Source organism: Antechinus flavipes, chromosome 1 (genome assembly GCF_016432865.1).
Source record: "Antechinus flavipes isolate AdamAnt ecotype Samford, QLD, Australia chromosome 1, AdamAnt_v2, whole genome shotgun sequence".
Classification (NCBI taxonomy): Eukaryota; Metazoa; Chordata; class Mammalia; order Dasyuromorphia; family Dasyuridae; genus Antechinus; species Antechinus flavipes.
In genome coordinates this window covers 22,853,584-22,859,583 of record NC_067398.1, presented here as the reverse complement: position 1 = coordinate 22,859,583, position 6,000 = coordinate 22,853,584, and positions in this window count along the sequence as shown.

Here is a 6,000-nt window from a genome sequence, read left to right as displayed (position 1 = left end):
TGAAAAAGTCTTAGATCTATTTATAAATAGCCTACTTATATTTAGAAGGTTCTTATTAAAACCAGAATTTACCCAATTTATTTTGTACTATGTGATGTGCTTCGTGTATTGTATTTTTCCCCTTCTTTGAAATAAAGGTAACAAATCTCAAATACACTTCATTCTTTCAAACTCCATAAATTCCCTTGTCTTAAAAACTATCTTTTAAGCTCTACTGGGTGTCTTTAAAAAGAAGAAAGGTCTAGTTCCTTATCTATCAAGGAAATACATATCAGATTTGTTTTATATTCTAATTCATGATAAGCAATTTTTGAAGCCACATTTTCAGAAGGATTAGTGGGTAGAAGTACTTTATTACAATTTTTTTCAAAGACATGCATCCCCTAAAATTCTAATCAATTCATAGTCACATTGCTATCCTCTGCATCTAACTATCAAAAGGAAAAGTTTTCATTTTATTCTAAAGGCAATAAAGAATGGTTTAAGCTCTTAGGCAGGGGAAAGGAATGGTCAGAACTGTTTTTAGCAACCTGAAGGTTGTGTGGAGGATGGAATAGAAAAGGGAGAAGTTGAGTATAGAGAGAATATTAAGAAACTACATCAATATTTCCTCTAAGAGGTGATTGGGCCCAAATTAGGATAATTGTGGAATGAACAGAGAGCCAAGGACTAAAACAACAACATATAAAGGTAGAATCAGCAAGACTTGACAAATGATTGACCAAGGGAAGTAAACATGAGTTCAAAGGGAAGTAAACATGACTTTGCTTAGAAGCACAAAGAGTAAGGGTTCCTTTCTAAAAATCAAGGAGGACTTCTTTCCTAAGAAAGTTCCTTTAGACATCAAAATATTTATAGCTGCAGTGTTTGCGGAAACTTGGAAACAAATCATGTATTCAGCAATTGGAAATGGCTGAGCAAACTCTACCACATCACTGTGGAAAACTACTTTTTTCATATGAGACAAGTGTAGGTAGTTCAGTGAAACATAAACTATATATAAGAAGTAATGCAATGCATAGAGAACAGAATCAAAAGAATAATATTCATAATGGCTAACATGATGTGAATGAAGACATACTAAAAGAAAAGCTAAATAAATGGTCAATATTAAGACATGATAAACTACAAAAATGGAAATGTTTGTGTGCCCCAATCCTAATTATGAAGTTCATTTTATTTAGTTGTTTTTTTTTTAAAGGAAAGCATCATTATTAATTATTAAAGGAAAGTATGTATTATTGAGTAAAGTATTATTTAAATGAAAGTATTATTGTATGTGTTATTTGGGGGGAGATGTAATTGAGAAATGACAGGTCAAAACAAAATATATTAATTAAAATAACCAATTTAATGGTTAAAAAATACTTAATATGAACATCATAGCCTTCAGAGAGGTACATGTTTTGCCATTTGCATCAATATTTTTCTTTCTAGTGATTTTCAGAACTTTAAAAGGGATTGACAAGAAAGTTATAGATTAGACATGCAAAATGCTGATCTCTATGCTGATGTCAGTGACCAACTTTAGGTAATAAATGATAATTCAGGCTCCTTTGCACTTTTTCCTTCTCTCAGTCTTTCATGAGTCCTATTATGACAATTCCAGAAGCCTTTTGATCATAGTTCTTTGAAGTTGTTTTGTTTTATTGTTTTTGTAATTGTAACAATTGTTTTATTGGTTTTGTAATTGTAGTATTACAAAGTATTTTTGTAAACAAAAACATTTTGTAATGTTGTTTTGTAATATTGTAATGCAGCTATCCCCAGAGAAAAGTTTCTGTTCTAGTTTGATAGCAGATGACAACTTCTGGACTAGTGTAAAAACTCATGAAATAAAGGACAACACAAGGAACTTTATGGGTTCTACCACCTTTCAGGATTTATGATTTATCTTGCACTTTAGTTAACAAGTAACAATGAAGGAGGACCTAATTCTAAAGTGGATGGCACACATTTCTCCATGCTGATTTAGGAGAAAGAACACTTAATTTTTTTCTAAAACAGTTTATACTTGATGTCATTTACTGAATAACCATGTTTTATTATGGTGTCTGCTTTGGTGTGATTAAATTTTAAAATATTATTTTATTATTCTATGTGTGGAGCTAATTAGAACACCCTTCTTTTTACTCCACAATATGCTCATAATATCTTAGATTTACAACTATAAGGAATTTCATAAGACACTGAATCCACCCCACTTATTTTACAAATAAGGAAATTAAAGTTGGGGCAAGTGATGTGTTGCCTAAAGTTGTAAAGGTAACCAACATCTCTGACCCTAGAGTCTAGAATCTTTCCATTTTACAACACAGCTTCAAAAATGACAAATTTCACTTTGCATATGCATATACACATTGATGGGTCACTTCTAAATCAGGAAAAAGCAACATTAATCATTATACTTTAACTGACAACTATATTGAGTAAGTTACTCTAGAAGATACATAGGAGATACAAAGATGAGTTAGAAACAGGTCCTTCTACCAAGACGTTTGCAAAATAGTCATCAAGGGACAAATCGATGAATCTGTACATAGTTGAAAAACAAGGTCAAATCTACTAAATTCAAGATTAAGCTATAAACATAATTCTAGGAGAAGGAGGATGAAAAGGAAGAGGAAAAAGAAGGAAAAGGAGGATAAGAAAGGGGAGAAGGAGGATAAGGAAGAGGAGGAGGAGGAGGAAAATGAGGAAGAAGAGGAGGAGAAGGAAGAAGAGGAGGAGAAAAAGAAGAAAAGAGAAAAAAGAAGAAGAATAGGATAGCATCATCAGGAAAGAAAGAATAGCCAGTCATATATATGGTGACAAGTAGATAGCTGGAATGATTCACTGGTAGCATTTCAACAGAATAAGAAAATGAAGCATGCCTCCAACACACTGGGTAGACTTCTAGGTAAGGAACTGTACCAAATGGACCAGGATACATGAATTGCAATCCTTGAAGGGTTCACAGGTCTATCTAAGTATCTGAACTGACCCTAATTAGGCTAATATGTTTCTTATAGAAAATCTCTAGATATTCTTTATTTCTATCTTCCAGGGAAGAAAATGAGGAAGTCTGGGGAAGTGACAATGGTTTTTTAGAGACATTTCATTTCAGACATGAAAGTCTTCCTACTGCTATAGATGACACACTGTGTGATGCCATCAGGAAAGTAACTGATATCTGTTGGTGATGGCAATAATGAATATGAAGGAGGTTTCCTAGACATAGCTCAGTTATCATGAATCAGCCTTCAGAGACTTATAGAATGAAAATGGCAAGAATGCTCTTTTCAAGTGCTTGTCAAAGAAAGAATATCAGTATGCCAAAAAAAAAAAAAAACATACTGGGGTTCATTTATTCAGATGCAACATATTAGGAAAATCATTTACTTCTCTTTCATGTAAATCAGTGTTTATAGGGATAGGAGACTATGTAGAGGGCTGAAACTATTAAGTTGATGCACTGAGGTCAGGATTGCTGAATACTTGAGGCTGACTACCGTTGGGACAATACTCTATGGGCATGTGCTTGGAAAATGGTCCTTCCCACTATTCTGTGCTGGCCCAATGATTGGTGTATACAGAGGATTGTAGGAGGGACTAAGGGGTGGGGTAAGACTACCCAGGGTCACTCTGCAGTGGAAGAGGAAGAAGGCAGTTAAGGAGATGCCACTTCCATCCTGTTCAATACTGCGTCTAAAGACCAAGAATAAAGACTAAGGACTTCTGCTTATCCTGATTCCAGTTGATTCTGGGGTATCCTGGGTGCTAGCGTGGTCGTCACAGGAGAACAACATAATTCTTAGTGATCCCAAAGTGACAAGATCTATTGTAAAGACCCAAGCTGAATCTCAACAATATATCTGTTGGTGTGTATCTCATTGGGGGTTTCAGTAATTTGCTATGGGATTCAATCACTAGTAGCCCTCAGGGAAGCTCTGCAAAATCACAGAGACTTAACTGCAAGGTCCCCTTTGTTCTCCTGTCATCATTGTTCCTTTGACACTTTCTGGGCCAGAGGCAAGAACTGAGTTGCTGCTCTGATCCTGGCTTAAGAGCCTTATGGTTACTGTTTGCTTATGAATCTGTTATTTGTTCAACACATGAATTAAAACCTTAACCATGACTGCTCCTAAAATTAATAATAATAATAATAATAGTTTTAACATTTCTAGAAGAACCCTTAAAGTTTGTTTCTCTAGTCACCCCACTCTCATTTTATATAACTTAGAGAAATAAAGTCACTGAAACTGAGTATAGCAGAAACAGTATTCAAACTTTTTTTTTGACCTTTGACTATAAAGCCAGAGCTTTTTTCAGTAACATCAAGATTGCTGTTTTAGACATATGAGAACATTTAAGGTTATAAAACACCATACAAATATAATATGATATTAAAAATAACAGCTCATATTTATGTAGTTCTTCAAATGTTAGCAAGATACTTTTATATATGTTATCTCATTTGATCTTACCAGAATCTTTTAAGATAGGTGATTTTACTATCTCCCCATTAGCTGGGGGAATTGAGGCTGAAATAAGTGAAGTGACTTCCCAAGGAAAAAGGTAACAAATATTAGAAACAGGATTTGCACTCAGACCTAGACTCCAAGTTCAATGTTTTTCTCTTACATCAAATTCTCTCATACAAACTATTACTATTCCACTTGGACAGTCTCTTATTATCATGCTTCCTATGCCCTGAGCTAGAGAAGGGCAGTTTCTTTTTTTTTTTTTAATTTTTATTTTTAAATAACTTTTTATTGACAGAACCCATGCCAGGGTAATTTTTACAACATTATCCCTCGCACTTACTTCTGTTCCAATTTTTTCCCTCCCTCCCTCCACCCCCTCCCCCAGATGGCAAGCAGTCCTATATATGTTAAATATGTTACAGTATATCCTAGATACAATATATGTGTGCAGAACCAAACAGTTTTCTTGTTGCACAGGGAGAATTGGATTCAGAAGGTAGAAATTACCCAGGAAGAAAAACAAAAATGCAAGCAGTTTATATTCATTTCCCAGTGTTCTTTATTCGGGTGTAGCTGCTTCTGTCCATCTTTGATCAATTGAAACTGAATTAGCTCTCTTTATCGAAGAGATCCACTTCCATCACAATACATCCTCATACAGTACCGTTGTTGAGGTATATAATGATCTCCTGGTTCTGCTCATTTCACTCAACATAAATTCATGTAAGTCTTGCCAGTCCTCTCTGTATTCATCCTGCTGGTCATTCCTTAAAGAACAATAATATTCCATAACGTTCATATACCACAATTTACCCAGCCATTCTCCAAGTGATGGGCATCCATTCATTTTCCAACTTCTAGCCACTACAAACAGGGATGCCACAAACATTTTGGCACATATTTTGGCCTTTCTGAGAAGGGCAGTTTATTTTGCCAGCTATAGTCATTATTAGTACTGCCCTAGTTTCATAAAGCCCCTTACCAAGAATCGGTTTCTGTAAGATTCACTACTGTGTTATTGTTTTGTCCTTGGTTCTTGAAGGGGATCATGACATCATGATATGTTAAATGAATGACATTTAAGTGAGGGAGAGCTATGCGAGGTCATTTGCTTCACTTTCTCCTCCAGAGCCATATGCATCCAAAGGGCAAGATATAGTTCAAGAAGACTGAATATAACTCTGGATGTCACTGCTGTGAAAGACAAACTAAAAACCCACTGTTTTTAGGAAACAGAAGGGGGCACTCTAAGAATATTTTAAATTGTGAGGTCTTCTCTGTGACAAGCCTATTTTTGTAAAATGGCTTTTGGATACTATAATCGTGCCACTGGACCCTGATGACACTGGAGGAGAAAGTGAGCTTGGTAACTGCAAAGCCCTCCCTCATTTAAATTCAACTCACTTGCAAGTCATTCCATCTCCATCCATTTCAAGAACAAAGGAAAAACAGCAATGAATGCTTCCTCTTAGGCACTTCCCAGTAGGGACCAGTTTCCCCTTTGAAAATCTTTCCTGTGGTTTTCATAGTGCTA